The following is a 21,982-nucleotide window of genomic DNA, read 5'->3' as shown; positions in this document are numbered from 1 at the left end:
GTGAGATGGTATCTCTTTGTAGTTTTTATTTGCATTTTGCTAATGGCTAATTATCGTGAGCATTTCCTCATGTGTCTGTCAGCCGCCTGAATGTCTTTTTTGGCAAAGTGCCTGTTCATATTCTTTGCCCATTTTTTAATTGGGTTATTTGTCTTTTGGTTGTTGAGGTTTTGCAGTAGCTTGTAGATTTTAGAGATTAGACCCTGATCAGATTTGTCATAGCCAAAAATTTTCTCCCAGTCTATAGGTTGTCTTTTTACTCTTTTGGTGAAGTTTTTTGATGAGCATAAATGTTTGATTTTTAGGAGCTCCCAGTTATCTAGCTTTCTTCTGGTGTTTATGCATTGTTATTTATGGCTTACATTCTGTTTATGCCACATATTAGGGCTCCTAGTGTTGTTCCTATTTTTTCTTCCATAATCTTTATCATTTTAGATTTTACATTTAGATCTTTCATCTATTTTGAGTTAGCTTTTGTGCATGGTGTGAGGTATGGGTCTTGTTTCAGTTTTTTTGCAGATCGATATCTAGTTATGCCAGGACCATTTGTTAAAGAGCCTATCTTTTCCCCAATTAATGGACTTTGGGCCTTTGTCAAATATCAGCTGCTCCTAGGTGGATAAATTTACATGTGGATTCTCAATTCTGTTCAGTTGGTCTGTGTATCTGCTGTTGTCCCAGTACCAGGCTGTTTTGACTACCATGGCTGTATAATAGGTTCTAAATTCAAGTAATGTGAGGCCTCCCACTTAGTTCTTCTTCTTCAGTAATGCTTTACTTATCCAGGGCCTCTTCTACAACTGGATATTTTGGGCAAGTGGTGGGAGTGAAGCCTGGAAAAAAAAGGCAATGATCAGTTAATGAAGAGCTTCATATGCAATGCTACTGAGATTATAATTCATATTACCAGTATGTAAAGAGCTAATAAAGGATAATATGTAAGGGAGTGATGTGATCAGATCTGGGTTATAGGGCACTCACTCATGTAGTAATGTAGAAAACTGTTCAGAGTCTGTCTTGCTAGGTAGGAAGCTATTTCAGAAATCTAAGAGAAAAACAGAAAGAACTTTGACTAAGGGAGATGTAGAGAGTAAGGGTAAGATAGGAAAGAACTCAAGACTATTTAGGAAGAAATTTCCAAGGCTTGATACCAATGAATGTTAGTGGAAAGGGAGAGGTAGACACTCTTAGTGGGTGGCAGTACAATGAACACAGTATCTGTGGTCAATAGCGGTTTAGAGGAAAGCTGAAGGGAAGGGACAAATAATAAGAGAATACTAAATAGGTCCTAGGCATTGTGCTAGACACTTTGTAAAGGTTTTCTCTTTAATACTGATGATAATTTTTAATAAAGCAAGGCTCAAAAAGATTATATATATATGATATATAGATTACATATCATATATATTATAATCATATATCAAATATATTATATAGCATATATAAATATATATAAATTACATATATATACCAAAATAACCAAACCCATTGCTGTCAAGTCGATTTCAACTCATAGCTAGCCTATAGAACAGAGCAGAACTGCCACATGTGGTTTCCAGAGAGGGGCTGGTAGATTCAGACTGCCGACCTTTTGGTTAGCAGTGAAGCTCTTAACCACTGTGCCACCAGGGCTGCAATATATAGAGAGAGCCAATTATATATTCTGCCCAATTTTCTGCATACTTTAGAAGTATTTATGGGATTCGATCTCATATACTTGTGATTCAAAATTTTGTGTTCTTTTTCTACATTATCACTCTGCATCTCAGTAGGACTGCATCTGAGCTCTAGTTACTCTACATAGCAATCACTATGTTTTTTGGGGAAAAAAAAAAAAACACTGAAAATTTCCAAACCTTAATGGCCACATCTTTAAAAAATGATTTTAATAATACTTACCTACCTCACAGTGATATAGATCCAATAGGATGCTTATGTGAAAGTGTATTTATGAGTTATAAGGTACTAAATGTTCATTAGCATTGTATCAACATTATTATTAGAAATTATTGTGAAAAACTAAATTTCTTTTGTTAAGTCAGGTTTATTGAGAGATACATACAGTAAAATTCACCTTTTTTCTGTGCAGATTTGATGTTTGACAAATTTATGCAGTTATTACCCACCACCACAATCAAGATATAGAATATTTCTATCATCCACAAAGTCCCCTTATGCCATTTTATAGTCAGTCTCCTGCCCTTACCAGCACTCTTAGGAACCACTGATCTAATTTCTGTCCCTGTAGTTTTGCTTCTAGAATGCAGTGTAAATATATCATCTAACCGTTTGTGTCTGGCTCCTTTCATTTAACATAATGTGTATGAGAATTATCAACATTGTTGCATATATAGGCAATTGTTTCTTTTTAATACTGGGTAGTTATTCCACTGTATGATGAACCACAGTTTTTTCATCCATTCATCAGCTGGTGAACATTTGAGTTGATTTCACATTTTGACCATTATGAATAAAGCTGCTATGAATATTCAGCTATAAGTCTTATATAGATATATGAGTTCATTTATTCTATTGATACCTGGACTGTATGAAAAGTGTATGTTTAACATCATAAGAAACTGCTAAACTTCTCTGAAGTGCATTCCTATCAACAATGTATGAGACTTCCAATTCCTCCATCATGGAAGGCTTGGCTACTAAGAAAAAACAGATTCTTCGTTGGATGGCTTTAGGGAGGAGGCCTGCAACTAACAGTTTCCACAATTACAGTTAGATTTGAAAATGGTGGTTTATGGAAGAATTCACAATAAGGTTTATGACATTGGAGTCACAATAAATTCTGTGTTTTGTCTATCATTTTAATCATTAAAAATGTATCCATCTCCTCTCTTACCCTCCCCCCATCCTCTTCAGGGTTACTTTAGTTAGTATAACCAAGAGAGGTGTTTCCCTAATGGAATCAATTTATACTTCCTTGTAACCTTAGGATATGTCTTATAGTTAATGGTGCTGTTGTTTCAAGAATGGATGCCAAGGTCCATTTATCAAAGTACGTTTGGCTTAGAGAGCTTATTTTATCCAAGAATCTAGTAAATGAAATCTTTGTAAAATGAGGAAATACTGAATTATCATTGAGAGGGTACTGCCTGGAATTTCTAATCTTGAAAGAAAAAATGGGACTCTTCTCCAAACAAATAATGACATAATAGAAAGAATATAGCCAAGAAAGCAATATGATAACTTTTAAAGCTATGCTGAATGCAGAAAACTTGTTAAATTTCCAGATATTTCCCAAGCACAGTTAAGTTTTAGATGTGTATGTGCCATCACTATACTTCTAAAATGTGGTGTTTCTGTAAAAATTACTAATAAATCTTACTTTCTCCTTAACAACTTCAAAATCTTTCCATTTTTGCCCTCTACTAAGTTATTGTCCCTGAGTTTGGTTAAACCCCGTATTACACAATAAACACTATGTAAGTTTTGCCACCTGTATGTGGAGATATTTCCCTTAGTTTACATCAGTCTGAATGAATATTATAAAATGAGAGTGTAAAGACAAGACTGTATCATGGCCTCCACCTACAACTTAATCACCATTCTCTAACTTGAATCAGTATTGCATTCATTATATTTTATGACAATATAATATACTTACTACATTATTGTATATTTTGTGGAACTATTTGCTTTATATATCCTTCACACTTTTCAACCTTAATTAACTTTTCATCACCTTTCTTTTAATAGCAAAAATTCCTTGGATTTAGAAAGAAAATTTAAAAGATAATAATGCCATTATAAGTCAGAGTTGTGGTGATGCAGGATTTGAGGAAGAAGAAGTGTGAGTGAAAACAAAATTATAGGCTTGTTAGTCTTTGCAGGGAGAGTTACATTCTCAAAAAACACATATCTGAGATAAATCAAAGGTGTAAAATGTAAGAAAATTCACATCCATGAGTAGTCATTTCAGCTCTAAATACAGAAAATTAATATTTCTGTGAACAAGCTGCCAGATAAGGAATTTAGGCAATACACTATATTAAATTGATAGAAGTATTTTTTTCCATTAATCTTAATACTAATTTAAGATGTGAAAGTACCTGAGGATTTGAATGAGCATTCGCCATAAAATAAATGTGGGTAAATATTTTTAAACCTAAAATGTTTTCCTGATTTGTCAGTAATTTCTATAAAATGCCAGGCTAACATGCATCTTCTCACTGGTTGTATGTTTATTTTACTTCCTGAAAAATTGAAAAACAGGAAAGGTTTTATTGTGTATTTATTCTGAGCAAAATACGTAGGATGCAATTTTACTGACTCAAAGTGACTCAGAAAATTAGGTGATTTAAATGAACCTTATTTTTCTCATTTAATTTTATGAAAAAAATGCCAAGTAGTACTTATTAATCTATTTAACAGTAGTTTCTTTCATTAGAAACTGTACTTAACTTAGAAATTTTGGGTGTCTCCTTAATTTGTCAGTAGACAGGTACTGTTACAGCCAATATCATAATGGATGCCACTTATCTGATGTCAGCCATAGATCACATGGGTGATTGACTTGGAGTGATATTGCAGTTTTCACACTTTCTCAAGAAATACCTATGAGTCAATCTTTTTAGAAACACACACGTACACTCACACACACACACAAACACAGTTCGTAGTTGTTACCTCACATACTCCTCCATCCAGGCTTTCTGAGACCTGGATTAAACTGTCGTCTTCATTTTTTTTCCCTTAAAGTTTTAAAATTGAAAAATATTTATAATATATGACCTAGTTGCATAGTTAGGAGAAAAGTAAAAAATAACGTTGAAAAAGGATTTTGGGAAACTTAAGTTTACTCGAAGAATAAATACCTGGTAAATGATTTGAGTGGATTGGATCACATTTTAAATTTAACTATTTCAAAGTATTATTGCTAATAAGTATTGCAAGCCCCTTGCTATATAATTAGTACTAGTATAAAAATATTAGAAACTGTTAATGTACGCTAGGCAGTGTACTAGGCGTTTTACATCCACTGTTTCATTTAATCCTTATAGCAAACCTACAAGGTAGGGTTTTATTGGTAAGACTGAAATGGTCTAGTGCTCTACTGTATTTTTACACAAGTAATGTGCATGCTCTATGTTTGTTTGCCAGCCATGCCCTCCACCTTTGAAGTCTTTTCATAAGCGCACTATGCTAATTTTTAGAACAACGTGTTAAAAAAAAAAAAGACATTGTGCTTGCAAAAATACCTCCCAGGGGAGAGGACGTGGTTGCCAAAAAAAATGGTAGAACAGGTGTGTTATTTGTGTAAAAATGAGATATTCTTTAGAGCTCTGTTTTCTCCCATTTATTAACTCAAGAATTATTAAGTGAGTGCCTACAATGTGTCAAACATTGTTCTGGGTATTCAGGATACAAAACACAGGTGAAAATAACAGATATAACCGCTAATCTCATGGAGGGTTGAGTGGAGATATGTGGTACACTAATTGTTATTGTTGTTAGGTGCTGTCAGTTTGGTTCCGACTCACAGCGACCCTTTGTTCAACAGAAGGAAACACTCTCTTGTCCTGCACCATGCTCACAATCCTTGTTATGCTTGAGCCCATTGTTGCAGCCACTGTGTCAATCCATCTCATATGAATTATTCTGGTGATTTCATATTTCTTAGTTCCTCTGACAACCAACTAACTAGAAAGAATATAATAATAATTTCTCATCTCTTTGCTCCTCTACCTATGAATACTTAAACAACAAACTCTCACTTAGCTCTTTTCTAAGTAAGCAGGCATCTTATGACTACTACAGATTTAGAAAAGCTTTGATTTAACAACTTAAAAAATTGCCGTTACTGGCAATTATGAAGTCACTGAAATTCTGAGCTTATGATATCTTTTTGATTCATTTAATAACATTTTAAATATATTATAAAAAGTATTATGATTTAGAATTATAATTTGTGAAAAATTAGAAGATTCTATCAAATTACCTACAATAGTGTGATACCCGTTGATCCTCCCCTCTCAAAACTGTACTACGGCTTGATTTAATAGTGAGCCACTAAGAATAGAGAAACTACTGGATTTTAACCAATATCCCTGGGTGTCACAAATGGTTAAGATCTCAACTATTAGCTGAAAGTTTGGGGATTTGAACTCACCAAAGTCACCTCAGAAGATAGGCTTGGCGATCTGCTTCTGACAAGTCACAGCCTTGAAAACTCTGTGGAGAATTTCTACTCCACACACATGGTGTCACCGTGAGTCAGAATTGACTTGATGACATCTAACAATAACAACGACCATGTGATTCTTATCCCTTTGAGATCCATTATCATAGTAGCTTCTGACTTATTGAATCTTTACAGTAAACGCTTCTCAATTTACAGTAGTTCAATTTTTCCTCTCCTTATCATGGTGCTCCTCACTGTAGCAGTTCGTTTGTAGTCACCCTCCTCTGCATGTTCTCTTCAGTTCCCACCATTCCTCATCAACAAGTAACTGACAAGTGTCTCATTTGCTCAGTGCATGGAAAAATGATTGATTAACAATTATAACCCAGGGCACTTAAAGAGTGTGATAGATTCAAGTGGGAAGATAGTTAGAAAAAGGGATCTTTTGAAGGTGTGCAACTCAAATCGTACCACGTAGGCCTCTCTCTTTATTCAGACATACTCTTGGTTCCATTGAAAGATTTAAGAGTTGAGCATCTTTGGACAATTTGAGAACTAAGAAGACAATTGGACAAATCTTTCTATGCCATGATTTCAGCAATGCTCAATGTTCAGAGCACAAATCCTGCCACTTAGAAAATAGACAAGTCTAAAGTTCATTAGAATCTATGCTTTAATATGGAAGAAATGGTCCTTAAGGAGTACATTCTAGATTATATACAGTTATTTTGAACATCTATGAATCTCTCTTGAATCAGTGGATTCTAATATTGACTTTGTTACCAATGTTTTGCTCACGTCCTTTATCAAAGCTTGTGCCCGTGAATGTGCAGCGCACTGGGTATAGAGAGAGATAAGTAACTACCATTCCAGTACTGCGGAATTTTTCAGTCTAGTGAAGGGAACCAACACATAAACAGACACTTTTATCATAATGGAAAATGCAGCGATTGAGATAGGTACAGGGTATGATGGGAGTTTAGGATGGGGAAGAATAATAATTCTTTTCTCTTCCCATTTCTCAGATACTTTTGCAATAGATGGAAGCATTCCAAATTGCGTGGAACCCTATGGATTAAGAAAGTCCTACAGAAATTTAGATATTATTGTCACTATCCACCATGTAGGAAGCTCTGGTGGCGCAGTGGTTAAAGTGATCGACTGCTAACCGAAAGATTGGCAGTTTGAAATCACCAGCGGCTCCACAGGAGGAAGAAGTGACAATCTGCTTCCATAGAGATTTAGGGCCTTGGAAAACCTATGGGGTCGCTATGAGTCAAAATCAACTTGATGGCCATGGGTTTTTTTTTCTTTTTTCAAATCCATCATGTAGACACCCTTTCTGATTTATGGAATATGTAAGGCACATGAGATAGATTATTCAAATTATGCAAAATTAGTCTTATTTTATGCAGTTGTTATTGAAGGACTTCTGAGACGAAAAGCCAAAAAAAAAAAAAAAAAAGTTCTTGTTTTTGATCTTGTCGGTTTTGGTTTACAGCAAATATTTTATTTCCAAACTGTCACAGCAATAGAAAAAGAGAAGTACATTGCTTGTTATTTAAAAATTAAATTCATTATTTAACTGTGAGAAGCAATTTTATGACATATGTATTGTACTGAAGTGTGTTGCCCCAAAATATGTGTTGAAATCCTAAGCCCTATACCTTTAAATGGAAACCCTGGTGGTGTAGTGGTTAAGATTTATGGCTGCTAATCGAAAAGTCAGCAGTTCGAAACCACCAGGCACTCCTTGGAAGCCCTATGAGGTGGTTCTACTCCGTCCTATAGGGTCGCTATGAATCAGAATCGACTCAGCCGCAAGGGGTTTGGTTTTTTTTTTTTTTTTTAATAACTGTAAATATGACCCTGTTTAGAAAAAAAGGGCATTCTTTTGTTATGTTATTGAGGCCATGTCAGTGTTGGGTGGGTCCTAAACCTAATCACTTCTGAGTTATAAAAAGAGCAAATAGGCACAGAGACACACACGAAGCGGAAGAGGAAGACAGATGACAGAGACAGATGCATCTACAAAGCCAGGAATGCCAAGGATTACCAGTAGCTACTAGAAGGTGAAATAGATAAGGATGGATCTCCCCCTAGATCCCTAAGCTGGACTTTTAGCCTCCAGAACTGTGAGAAAATAAATTTTTGTTTTTGAAAGTCACCCACTTGTGGTATTTCTGTTACGGTAGCACTAGGAAACTGACACCACAGGCATCATTTTAAAAAAGCTGAAAGTGGCCTAGATTCCTCTCCATGGGATTCTATAAACACCTCTTCACAAGCCAGCCTTCCTGGAGCCTCAGCCTCAGCTGTGCTAATGGTGGTTAAAACCTGATTTCATGCCATGTTTTAATAGCAAAATGTCTCTCTGGCCTTCTGAGTTATCATTTTGCAAGATGAATCTAATTCAGTGCTCATTACTGACTCAGAGCATTGTTGTCTCATAATATCAGATCTCTCTCAAAGTTAATTAAATGTCTATGACATTTGTTCAACATTTATTGATTGATCACCTACTACCTCTAGAAAAATCAGTTGCTATCTAGTCAACTCTGACTCATGCTGACCACATATGTGTCAGAGTAGAATTGTGCTACATAAGGTTTTCTGTGGCTGATATTTTGGGTGTAGACCACCAGGCCTTTCTTCTGAGGTGCCTCTGGGTAGACTCAAACAGCCAACCTTTTGCTTATCAGCCAAATGCTGGTTGCACCACACAGACTTCACTATATACAGGGGACTATATTAATAACTTGTAGGTACATAGTCAAATAAGACATGGATCTATTTTCCCTATGGGAAAGGTAAGTGAGACGTACAATGAGGGCAGATAAAAAGAACATTTAAATTAGACTAGCATGGCTGAGAATACTTCTCAGAAGAAGTGATGGTTGAGTTTTATCTTGCCTTAAGCATATAATTTGGTTGAGTGTGGGCATGGTTAGCATTTTCCATTTGAAATAAAATATACAATTTTGTCCCTTATTAACATAGCCAGTTAAGAGCTGACGACGAATTCAACATATTTTAATGGGGTGGTTAAAAAAATCTCTTTACAATCTACTGCACTGAATATTTTAAGTTATTGAGTCAAAATAAACATGTAGTTTGAGATTACATGGCCAGTTAAATGTACTTAAGCTGAGACTTTCCATTTTGTACCTGAATCTGTTCTCGTCTCTATTAAATAATTAGCAAGCAAACTGAACTGATGTCGACCCAGAGAGATAACGTTGGAAGTGCTATACATTTTCCCTACATTTTCTGACCATTTCCATTATTCTCATCTAGATCTTGCTCTTTTTCTTGAGGGCTTACTGGAGAGGTGAGCTTGAAAAATTAATTGACTCTCTGAGATAAAGAAGAATAAGGAGAGCTGAAAGGCAATTGCTGCTGAAAGACAGGGTTGAACATCTATAAAGAATTCACTTCTCCTCCTGCTCCATAGAATGCCAACAGTATGCATACACTTATACATTTAATATATTTAGTCATCATACTTTTTTCGAGCAACTTCTATGTGGCAAGACCCTTTGCTTGGATTCACAGATGAATCAATCTATTCCTCCCTGGAGCTTATCATTTACCAGACAGAAAAATATTCACAGAAATAGGTGTAATAGAATGCAATAGGCAATTAATGTGTGCATGGGGGTTAAATGAGCAGAAGCAAACAAAGGAGATATGGAAATCCTTCTAGCAGGAGGTAATGCTGGACCTGCTTCTTGAAAAGCCAGAAAGCAAAGAGACAGAGGTGTGTGGCAACCTTGGTCATGGGTTTGTATAAGTGTTGGGGGTGGGAGGAAGATATGCACAAACTGGGGGCCTGGTGAGAGAAGAACCTGGAAAAGCAAACAGAGCCCAAACAACATAAAAAAACCACACTGAAAGGAGAGCTTAATCTTTGTCTAGAAGGCAACGTTGTTGTTGTGTGCCATTGAATCTATGCCAATTCATAGTGACGCTTTATGAATGAGTAGAACTGCCCCCAAAGGGTTTTTGTAGACTGAAATCTTTATAGGAACAGATCACCAGGTCTTTTCTTCCATGGAGCTGCTCTTGGGCTTGGACTGCCAACCTCTTGGTTAGCAGCTGAGTGCTTAACCACTGCACCACCAGGGTTCCCCTAGAAGGCAACAGAGGACAGTAAAAACTTAACAGCTTTTTCGAACAAAAACTTATACACCAATGTTCATAAGAGCACTAGTCATAATAGCCACAGGTAGAAATAGCTGAATGTCTATCGATTCATGAAAGGATAAACAAAATGTGGTATAATCTGTACAATGGAAAGTTATTCAGCCATAAAAACAAATCCGTGAACCTGAAAACATTATGCTGAATGAAAGAAGCTAGACACAAAAGACCCTGTAATGTATGATTCCGTTTATATGAAATATCCAGATTAGGCAGATATAAATAGAAAGCAGATCAGTGATTGCCAGGGGCTTGGAAAATGGGAGAGAGTGGCTGCTTATTGGGTACCGAGTTTACTTTTGGGGTGATGAAAATGTTCTGAAACTAGGTAGTGGTAATGGTTGCACAATGTTGTGAATGCACTAAATGTCACTGAATTTTAAACTTTAAAATGGTCAAAATGTTCAGTTGTATGCTATGTGTATTTTACTGCAATAAAGAATAATAAATGAATAAAAATCTTAAGAGCTTAAAACTAAGGGAAGTGGCAGAGATAGTGGTGTCATGAAAAGTCATTTGTTGTATACATTAGACATGTGAAGGATGCAGAGGAAGATGCCTGCTGTACAAAGCCAAGTACATAGCCAGCAAAGCTATGCTAATGGATCTTCTGCCAGGACATGGGAATTACTTTGCATTCCCTTTTGTATTCATTGTTCTTTGCTAGTATGTTGGTGTTGTTAGGTGCCATCAAGTTGGTTCTGACTCATAGCAACCCCATGTATCACAGCACGAAACACTGCCCAGTCCTGTGCCACGCTCACAATTGTTGTGCTTGAGCCCATTGTTGCAGCCACTGTGTCAATCCATCTCATTGAGAGTCTTCCTCTTTTTCACTGACCCTCTACTTTACCTAGCATGGTGTCCTTCTCCAGGGACTGATTCCTCTTGACAACATGTCCAAAGTATGGAAGACGTAGTCTCGCTTCTTCCCTCTAAGGAGCATCTGGCTGTACTTCTTCCAAGACAGATTTGCTTGTTCTTTTGGCGGTCCATGGTATATTCAATATTCTTCATCAACACCACAATTCAAAGGTGTCAATTCTTCTTCGGTCTTCCTTATTCATTGTCCAGCTTTCACATGCATATGATGTGATTGAAAATACCATGGCTTGGGTCAGGTGCAACTTAGTCTTCAAGGTGACATCTTTGCTTTCCAACACTTTAAAGAGGTCTTTTGCAGCAGATTTGCCCAATGCAGTGCGTCATTTGATTTCCTGACTGCTGCTTCCGTGGGTGTTGATTGTGGATCAAAGTAAAATGAAATCTTTTCTCTTGTCACTTCAATCTTTTTTCTGTTTATCATGATGTTGCTTATTGGTCCAGTTGTGAGGATTTTTGTTTTCTTTATGTTGAGTTGTAATCCATACTGAAGGCTGTGTGTGGTCTTTGACCCTCATTAGTAAGGTCTGCAAGTTCTCTTCACTTTTAGCAAGCAAGGTTGTATCATCTGCATATCGCAGGTTGTTAATGAGCCTTCCTCCAATCCTGATGCCCCTTTCTTCTTCATATAGTCCAGCTTCTAGGATTATTTGCTCAGTATACAGATTGAATAGGTATGGTAGAAGGATACAACCCTGATACACACCTTTCCTGACTTTAAACCACGCAGTATCCCCTTGTTCTGTCTGAACAATTGCCTCTTGATCAGTGCACAGGTTCCTCACAAGCACAATTAAGTGTTCTGGAATTCCCATTCTTTGCAATGTTATCCACAATTTGTTATGATCCACACAATCAAATACCTTTGCATAGTCAATAAAACACAGGTAAACATCTTTCTGGTATTCTCTGCTTTCAGCCAGGATCCATCTGACATCAGCAAGGATATTCCTGGTTCCATGTCCTCTTCTGAATCCCACCTGAATTTCTGACAGTTCCCTGTGGACATACTGCTACAGCCGCTTTTGAATGATCTTCAGCAAAAGTTTACTTGCGTGTGATATTAATGATATTGTTCAATAATTTCCACATTCGGTTGGATCACCTTTCTTTGGAATAAACATAAATATGGATCTCTTCTAGTCGGTTGGCCAGGTAGCTGTCTTCGAAATTTCTTGGCATAAACAAGTGAGCACTTCCAGTGCTGCATCCGTTTGTTGAAACATCTCAATTGATATTCTGTCAATTCCTGGAGCCTTGTTTTTTTGCCAATGCCTTCAGTGCAGCTTGGACTTCTTCTTTGGTTCCTGATCATATGCTACCTCTTGAAATGGTTGAATGTCGACCAATTCTTTTTGGTATAATGACTCTGTATATCCCTTCCATCTTCTTTTGATGCTTCCTGCATCGTTTAGTATTTTCCCCATAGAATCATTCACTATTGCAACTGGAGGCTTGAATTTTTTCTTCAGTTCTTTCAGCTTGAGGAATGCTGAGTGTGTTCTTCCCTTTCGCTTTTCTATCTCCAGCTCTTTGCACATGTCATTGTAATACTTTACTTTGTCTTCTCGAGCTGCCCTTTGAAATCTCCTGTTCAGTTCTTTTACTTCATCATTTCTTCTTTTTGCTTTAGTTACTTGACGTTTGAGAGCAAGTTTCAGAGTTTCTTCTGACATCCATTTTGGTCTTTTCTTTCTCCCCTGTCTTTTTAATGACCTCTTGCTTTCTTCATGTATCATGACCTTGATGTCATTCCACAACTTGTCTGATCTTCGGTCATTAGCGTTCTGTTCTTGAGATGGTATCTAAATTCAGGTGGGATATACTCAAGGTCGTCCTTTGGCTCTCATGGACTTGTTCTAATTTTCTTCAGTTTCAACTTGAACTTGCATATGAGCAATTGATGGTCTGTTCTGCAATTGGCCCCTGGCCTTGTTCTGACTGATGATACTGAACTTTTCCATCGTTTCTTTCCACAGATGTAGTAGATTTGATTCCTGTGTATTCCATCTGGCGAGGTCCATGTGTATACTTCCCGTTTATGTTGGTGAAAAAAGGTATTTGCAATGAAGAAGTCATTGGTCTTGCAAAATTGCATCATACGATCTCGGCATCATTTCTATCACCAAGGCCATATTTTCCAACTACCGATCCTTCTTCTTTGTTTCCAACTTTCCCATTCCAATTACCAGTAATTATCAGTGCATCCTGATTGCATGTTCGGTCAATTTCATACTGAAGGAGTTGGTAAAAATCTTTTATTTCTTCATCTTTGGCCTTACTGGTTGGTGCGTAAATTTGAATAATAATCATATGAACTGGTCTTCCTTGTAGGTGTATGGATATTATCCTATCACTGACAGTGTTGTACTTCAGGATAGATCTCAAAATGTTCTTTTTGAAGATGAATGCAACGTCATTCCTCTTCGAAGTTGTCATTCCCGGCATAGTAGACCATTTCGTTGTCCAATTCAAAATGGCCAGTACCAGTCCATTTCAGCTCACTAATGCCTAGGATATCGATGCTTATGCATTCCATTTCATTTTTGACAATTTCCAATTTTCCTCGATTCATACTTCATACATTTCAAGTTCCAATTATTAATGGATGATTGCAGCTGTTTCTTCTCATTTTGAGTCATGCCACATCAGTAAATGAAGATCCCGAAAGCTTGACTCCATCCACGACGTTAAGGTCGACTCTACTTTGAGGAGGCAGCTCTTCCCCAGTTGTCTTTTGAGTGCCTTCTAACCTAGGGGTCTCATCTTCTGGCATTAATCAAACAATGTTCTGCTGCTATTCATAAAGTTTTCACTGGCTAATTCTTTTCAGAAGTAGACTGCCAGGTCCTTCTTCCTAGTCTGTCTTAGTCTGAAATCTCAGTTGAAACCTGTCCGCCATGGGTGACCCTGCTGGTATCTGACTACCAGTGGCATAGCTTCCAGCATCACAGCAACACACAAGACCCCACAGTATGACAAACTAACAGACACTTGGGGGGATATCCCATTGAGTGTAGGGCTTATGCCTATTACTCCTGCACTAAGGCAGCTCTAATCTACCAGCTACTCCTTGGAAACCCTATGGGGCAGCTCTACTCTGTGCTATAGGGTCCATACGAGTTGGAATCAATTCTATGGCAATGGGTTTTGGTCTAAGGCAGCTCTAGGCACACAGTCAGCATTCAAGAAACTGACTTAATGGTTATGTTAAAACAGGGTATTAAGTGTTTATTTTGTCTTTAAAATCAGTGCATTGTAAATCTAAACCCCTAAGAGGCTCATTTCCTTAAGTGGTCCTTCCTCATTCTCTTAAGAGGCTATTCTTTAGTGTTCAATTAAAGTGGGTTTGCTTTTTGCCTCACATTATTAAACAGTATACCTTTTTAGGTCATATCAAAGTTTGTTTTTCAAGGATAATAATTTGGATGGAATTTCTTTCATGATGTCTGTATGCTATTTTCATTCCAGGAGAATTTATAAATCCCCAGTGAACCGTGCTAACCTAATGTGTTACTATTCCTTATGACTGTTTAATACTTTATATTGCTCATTGTATATTCTACCCATTCAGTGAGCTAATTAAACACATATCCTTAGATTTCCAGATGAGAAACCCAAGACTCGGGATAATTAAGTGACACGCTATAAATAGTAGAGGGCAGACCCTGCACTGAGACTGAGACCCTCACATTTAAAATGGTAACAGGAGGCACTCAGGTCTGACCTTGCACTGGGGCTAATCTATGGGTCCTTCATCCTGTCTGCTGAGATCTGTCAGACAATATATTAAGCCTGGTCCTGTAGAGGGACTTTAAAATTATGCCTACCTCTTGTCTTTGTCATGTTCCTTTTATCCCTATTGCTAAGACCTTAAGCATTCACTTGGTCAGCACTTATTTACCCTACTCAGAAGCTTCACTCTTACTCTACTCCAATGTGTGATCTCAAGCTTTGGGAACATATAAAGTAGCCACAGTGAAGAAACATTAAGAACTCATCCTATGCCCTGATTAGTTTTTAAGAAATACCTGTGACCCTGGATGTGTGCCCTGTTTTCGTGATGTCAGAACATACACCACTAGAGGGACGATGATCTTATGGATTGCAATGTATTTTTAACCCAAATACTTTTTATAGAGACTATAGATACTATAGGAAAAAAAAAAAAATGCCGTTGAGTTGGTTTCAAATCATGATGACCCCATGTGTGTCAGAGACATAGTAGAATTTTGCTCCACAGAGTTTTCAGCAGCTGATTTTTTGGAACTAGATAGCCAACCTTTCTTTCGAAGTGACTCTGGGTGGCCTGGAACCACTGACTATAGTTAGTAGCCGTAGCTAGCAGCCAAGCACTTCAGCCATTTGCACCACACAGGAACTCCATAGCTAATATACCCATGGAAAAATACCTCTCACTTTGGATTTTCTATAATCTAATATCAGTTGAACTAGAAAAATGCAATAACTCAAGGTACCTTCTGATTGTGATTGCATGTACTAATGTGGCAAATGTTTTCTTCCTGAATGCACTCAAGAATCATGCATCCCTGAACAATACAGTACTTCTCACCGAGGCAGTGAATTAGACACTTTGGGAAGTTGCATTAAATAATCTCTTGGAGGCTAATAAAAATTATTTCTTAGATTATGCCTAAATAGCAACAGCTGTGCCACTGTTAGTAGATGGTAACTGGTCACCAATCTGGTTACTTTGGTTTAAAATACAATTAAATCCAATTAATATTTAGTATCTTGGAAATAGAGGTCCTGGCACTCAGAGTTTCAATGTTACCAGCTTTTGTAAGTTATCTGCATTCAGGTGTATCATTCCCACAATTCTGTCCCACGATAGCAATAATTCTGCTTCTATTATTAATTTAAATAGCTGCAATTTAGTGGACATATATTTCATGAAAACCGTTGCTACATGCATTATTTTATTTAATCCTTGAAGCGACACAGTGAGGTAGGTATTTTGTCAATTTTATAGATGATTAAACTGATGATCAGAAAGGTTACAGAGTTATTAAGTGAGAAAACAGAATTGGAACCTAGATCTGATTCAAAGCTCATTTTCTGAACCATTATTTCATATAAATATATAATTCCTATAATTATATAACGGAGCCTTGGTTACCCACTGATTAATTGCTCGGCTGCTAACCAAAACCCATCAGCCGCTCTGTGGGAGAAAGATGTGAAAATCTGCTTCTGTAAAGATTAAACCCGTTGCCCTGGACTTGATTCCAACTCATAGTGACGCTATAGGACAGAGTGGAACTGCCCCATAAGGTTTTCAAGGAGCGCCTGGTGGATTCGAACTGCTGACCTGTTGTTTAGCAGCCGTAGCTGTTAGCTACTACACCACCAGGGTTTCTGTTGGAAACTCTATGGAGCAGTTCTACTCTGTCCTATTGGGTCACGATGAGACAGAATTGACTTGATGGTAATGGGTGTAATTATATAACATATATGATAGCATATAAATATATTTACATAATCAATTGGCAATATCTTAGAATGCTATTTCAACACTGATTGGTAAAGTATTTCTCTAGCTGCTCACTGGTTCCTTTATTTCTACTGTTATTTATCTTTGACCACGTCCCTTCCCAATAGAGAGAGAAAGTTACATTCCTTTTCAGCTTGTAAGAGCTGACACTTCAGTTTTTTTCTGTGAACATTACTCACACCTAGGAGCAATTTAAAATCCCAAAGGATGAGTTATATTATGTCCCAAAGGTAAGGTCTCTTCTTTGAAGGAGAGAACAGTCGGAGAAATACTTCAGAATCAAAAGATGCTGGACAGGCCCATCCATCCTCTCCACCAAAATCTTGGGTAACTGTGAACTCTCCCGCTGGACAGTTGGCGGGCTATGAATGATCTGCAAGCCTGTGACTCTTATGGATAACACTCGTAGTTGGGCCTGTGCTCACCCCTGGGAGATATCCTGTGGCCTGAATTCTGGCTGCTCAGTGGACATAATGGCTGCTAATCCTGTTGCCTTCTGGAAAGACTGACTCCTTCTTGTCTTCAGTCAACGACAGTGCCTCACCCAGGCAGTCTGCAAATTCCACCCTACTGTCTCCTTAGAGCTTCTCTCTAATCCTCAGGGAAGTGAGAGTTAGCTTCAGACTTTTCCGTTTATGCCTGCAGAAAGGTACTCCTGGCCCTCAGCCGAGTCATTTTTCCCAGCATTGCTCCACACTGTTTTTTTTTCTTTCTTTTTGTTCCACACTATGTTGTTGTTGTTTTTAGCTACCATTGAATCACCCTCTACTCATACAACTCCATGCACCATGGAAGAGAACGCTGTCCAGTCCTGCACCATCCCCATGTTCTGTGCGGATCAAACCTTTGTGATCCTTAGGGTTTTCATTGACTGATTTTTAGAAGTAGATCACCAGGTTCTTCTTCCTAGTCTGCCTTAGTCTAGACGCTCCACTGAAACCTGTTCAGCATCATAGTAACACACAAGCCTCCACTGAGGGACGAGTAGTGGCCGTGCATGAGGTGTATTGGTTGGGAATCAAATCTGGGTCTCTTGCATGGAAGGCGAGAATTCTACCACTGCATCATTATTGCCCCTGGCCCCACAATTTACCAAGAAAAAAAAAAAGAAGAAACTATTGCTGTTGAGTTGATTCCAACTCATAGCAATCCTGTAGAATAGAGTAGAACTGCCCCATAGGGTTTCCAAGGAGCGCTTGGTGGATTCTAACTGCCAACCTTTTGGTTAGCAGCTGAACTCTTAACCACTACACCACCAGGGTTTAGCTAGTCCTATCTCTTTTTTTTCTTTCTCTTACTAGGGTTTCTACTTTCTGTTTACGTATTTGACTAAGCAGTGCTAAGTGCTGAGTTACCACCAACATACTCTTCACTTTTACTTTTTCCTGTTTCGGATCAATCTAACAAATATTTCTGAGGTTATATTTCAGAACAATTAGTTTCTTCAGGAATTCCTCAAATCTAGGTGAATATCCTGGCTCCACCACTTACTATCTGTGTAAACTTAGGCAAGTTTACAAAAATTGTAGACAGTGGTTATTATCTTATTGTAGATTAGAAGGCAAGTTCCTGCTCTTTCCCACCAAATTAGTTATTCCCTCAAGTTGCCTTTTTATACATTCATTAAACCATACTATTTAGGTGGACAAAGCAGTAATACAGTACATTTTTATTTTAGGTCTATATTAATGCCCTCTCCTCATAGGTTCTGTTCTGGTTCAATAGACTTTTGTCTATTGAACAAATATTAGGCTTTGAAATTTTTTTTTCATCTTCCTTATTTACCCCTTCTCTCCTCAGTGGTAATCAGTAATATGAGCCATATGCCAGGCAATAAATGGTTGACTAAAGCACAAACCTGATACATTAACTGTATGACTTGCAACTAAACACCTTTTGTGTAGTAAGATCATACATATTCATTACACATGTATGTATTAAATTTTTATAATTCTTTGTTTTTAGTTTTAAAAAAATCCTGGTCTCCAAAAACGTTTCCCCTTCATGTTGATGGAACATATATCTCTAAGTAAACATGACATTGTTCTGAGTTCTAAAATAATTGAAATATATTTAAGTTTGGAAGGTTTTTTATTCGATTTTAACAGCATTGTGTCAACTGAATTTCACAATAGGAATATTAGAAGAATTAAGTACATGAAGCCTGAAGTTACAGATTGTTTTTTAAGACTCCAGAACACATAATTTTAATATCAATGTTTCCTGTACTTAATGTAGACAGTTTTCAGATGTCAGAATTTTGTCAGTGTTTTGTTTCTCAGTCAATGCTATTTTCATAGTAAAACACTTCTAGCTCTGTAAACTACAAATGATTCTGCTAAAAGTGAAGATTATCAGGGTTGGTGCTTTAGATGCCTGTAACAACTGAATAAATACTCTCATGAGCCTAAAGACAAGTCTCAAACTATAACAAGTCTCAAAATTGAACAATAAAGGGAGTTTGAGACAAACAGCACTTTAATTAAAAGCCAGTCTCTTTGCAACTGTAAATAGATTGGAAAATATTAATTTCTTTATTAAAAATTACTTTAAAATTAACGTATATTACTTAACGACTAATTGTTCCATACTGAGTTCTGGTTCTAGGCTATCAATACTAAGACTGGGGAAAGGGGTTTTTGGTGAAATGCAAGTACAGTTGCTAATAGTATTTTTTAGTATATTTGCAAGAGTTGAGTGCTTCCACTTTGAACTAACTTTTGAAATAATAGTCTTAATGAATATTCAGTTAGAGTAATTTCTGCAATGAGACGTCGTGTTTTATGAAGGAGAGAATACAACCTAGTAGAAAGCACACAAGCTGTGGCCTTACAAATGCCAAGTTTTATATTCTGGATCCATTACTTATTTGTTGTATGATATTGTGCAAGTTGTTTAACTTTTCTGAAACTTGCTAATTTTTGTATGTTCGTTTAGAAAATGGAGACATTAATGTCTATTTTCAAAGATTACTGTGAGAATTAAAAGAAATGTATTTGCAGCACCCAGTGCATAACTGTTACTACCAAAAGATAGCTATTTGTTATTATCAGCATTAATCCAGTTTAAAAGTCTCCCTAAGGTCTTCTAATTGTAATGTTACATACGATTCACTTCTAAAATATTTTAAAATGTTACACTTGAAATCAGTTTTTTTGGGTTTCATGGACCTAGGAAGAGCCCTGATGGTGCAGTGGTTGAGCACTGGGCTGCTAACTGCAAGGCCAGTGGTTCAAACCCACCAGCCTCTCCCTGGGAGAAAGATGTGGCAATCGGCTTCGGTAGAGTACAGCCTTGGAAATCCTAGTTCTACTCTGTCCTATAGGGTTGCTATGAGTTGGAATTGACTCAACTGCAATTTTTTTTTTTTAATGGACCTAGGACTCATTTATCAAATTCATTCATGTGCCAAACATTGATCACTTACATGTGGTAGGCAGAAAGCTAGGCCATGCAGACCACAAAGAAAGGAATAATAGACTGCTACATAAATACTTAATGAACATGGGTGTCATTAAAATGCAGCATTTTTATGAAAATAATACACACCCCTATGTTTGTTTGCCAACCGCATCCTCCCTCCGAGAGGTATTACTTTAAGTGCGCTGTGCTGATTTTTTTGAACAGCAACAGGTAAAAGAAAATTGGCAGAGCAGTGCTTAATACCTCATGGGGGAGGGCAAGGTTGGCAAACAAACATAGAAGGAGAGTGTTATTTGCATAAAAATACAGTAATGTTAACTGAACACATTCTTTGCGTTAAGCACTACAACTGAACACTTCAAGAATTTGCTGTCAATTTCAATGAACAGTTGCAGTTGTTATTAAGTAAATATAAGTTTATTTTCTATAATTAAATTCAATTTATATTTTAATTCCTTTCTGTGGGGAAGTGGAAACATAATCCCAATGTTTTATGGGTCCTTCCTTTCCTTTATTTGGATTATTGAATTTAATTTTTCATAAAGAGTATTGGTAATTATTCTGTCCTTTACTTCTGGCTCTGGAAAAATTTGCATATGACTCTTAATATTTCTTTACATGCTTGAAAAATTTTCTCCCTGATGCTTTCTTGGTCTGGGTTTTTTCTTGGTGGAAAGAATTTAAACGTGGATTCAATTACTTTAATAGATATAAGAATAGACAGAATTTATATTTTTTCTTGTGTCAATTTTGGTAAGTTTTGTTTTTAAATAATTTGTTCATTTCATCTAAATTTGTCAAATATTTTAGTATACAGTTCATAAAACTTTCTTATTTTTATTTTCTTTAGGTTCTAAAATGTGGTTCACTTTTTAATCTTGATAACTGATAATTTATCTATTCTCTTTCTCTGTCTGTTTCTCTTTTTCCATTATTCTTACCAAAGCTTTGCCAATGTCATTAATCTTTTATAGAACCAATTTTGGTCTCTACTTTTTTTTTTCTGTTTTACTGATATCTGCTCTTTATCATTGACTCCCTTTGTTTACCTTGCATTCAATATTGTATTCTTCTCTTAGCTTCAATTAGATTAGGTAATTGATTTGCAGTCCTTTTTTCTTTTGTATTTTTTGCACTTAAGGCTATACATCTCCCTCTAAACACTGTTTTAGCTCAGTGTCATCAGTTTTTCTATACCAAATTATCGGTATCATTTAGATAAAAATCTTTTCAAATTCCTGTTATGATTTTTTTTTTTAATTTGACTTATGAGTAATTTTCTAATGTGTCAATTATTTAAGAAACATTTGGGGATTTCTCTATCTTTTATGTTTTTGTTTTCTAGCTTAATTCTACTGTGAACAAAAAACATCTTCTGAAGATTGCAATCTTTTTTTATAGCCTAAGATATGATGAATTTGTATAAATGTGTACTTGAATATGTAATCATATATATTCTGATCTTCTATATCTTCCCTGGTTTTTTTGTTCTTTTTTTTATTATGATGCTTTGTTGTGTTTCTGGTGAAAGTTTACACAGCAAATTAGGTTCCCATTTAACGATTTTTATACATATTGTTCAGTGCCATTGGTTGCATTTTTCACAATATGTCAACATTCTCATTATTTCTGTTCTGGTTGTTTTGTCTTCATTAACCTAGCTTCTCTACCCCCCACCCCCACCCCACCCCACCACCTTTACCTTCTCATCTTTGCTTTAGGGTAAATGCTGACCTTTTGGTCTCATGTAGATGATCTTTTAAAGAAGAACAGTACTTATTGGCAGTATAGTTTATTTTATGAGCCAATCTGTTATTGAGCTG

This window comes from Trichechus manatus, unplaced genomic scaffold (genome assembly GCF_000243295.1).
Source record: "Trichechus manatus latirostris isolate Lorelei unplaced genomic scaffold, TriManLat1.0 scaffold00094, whole genome shotgun sequence".
NCBI classification, from domain to species: domain Eukaryota; kingdom Metazoa; phylum Chordata; class Mammalia; order Sirenia; family Trichechidae; genus Trichechus; species Trichechus manatus.
Note: the sequence above shows the minus strand (reverse complement) of the source record.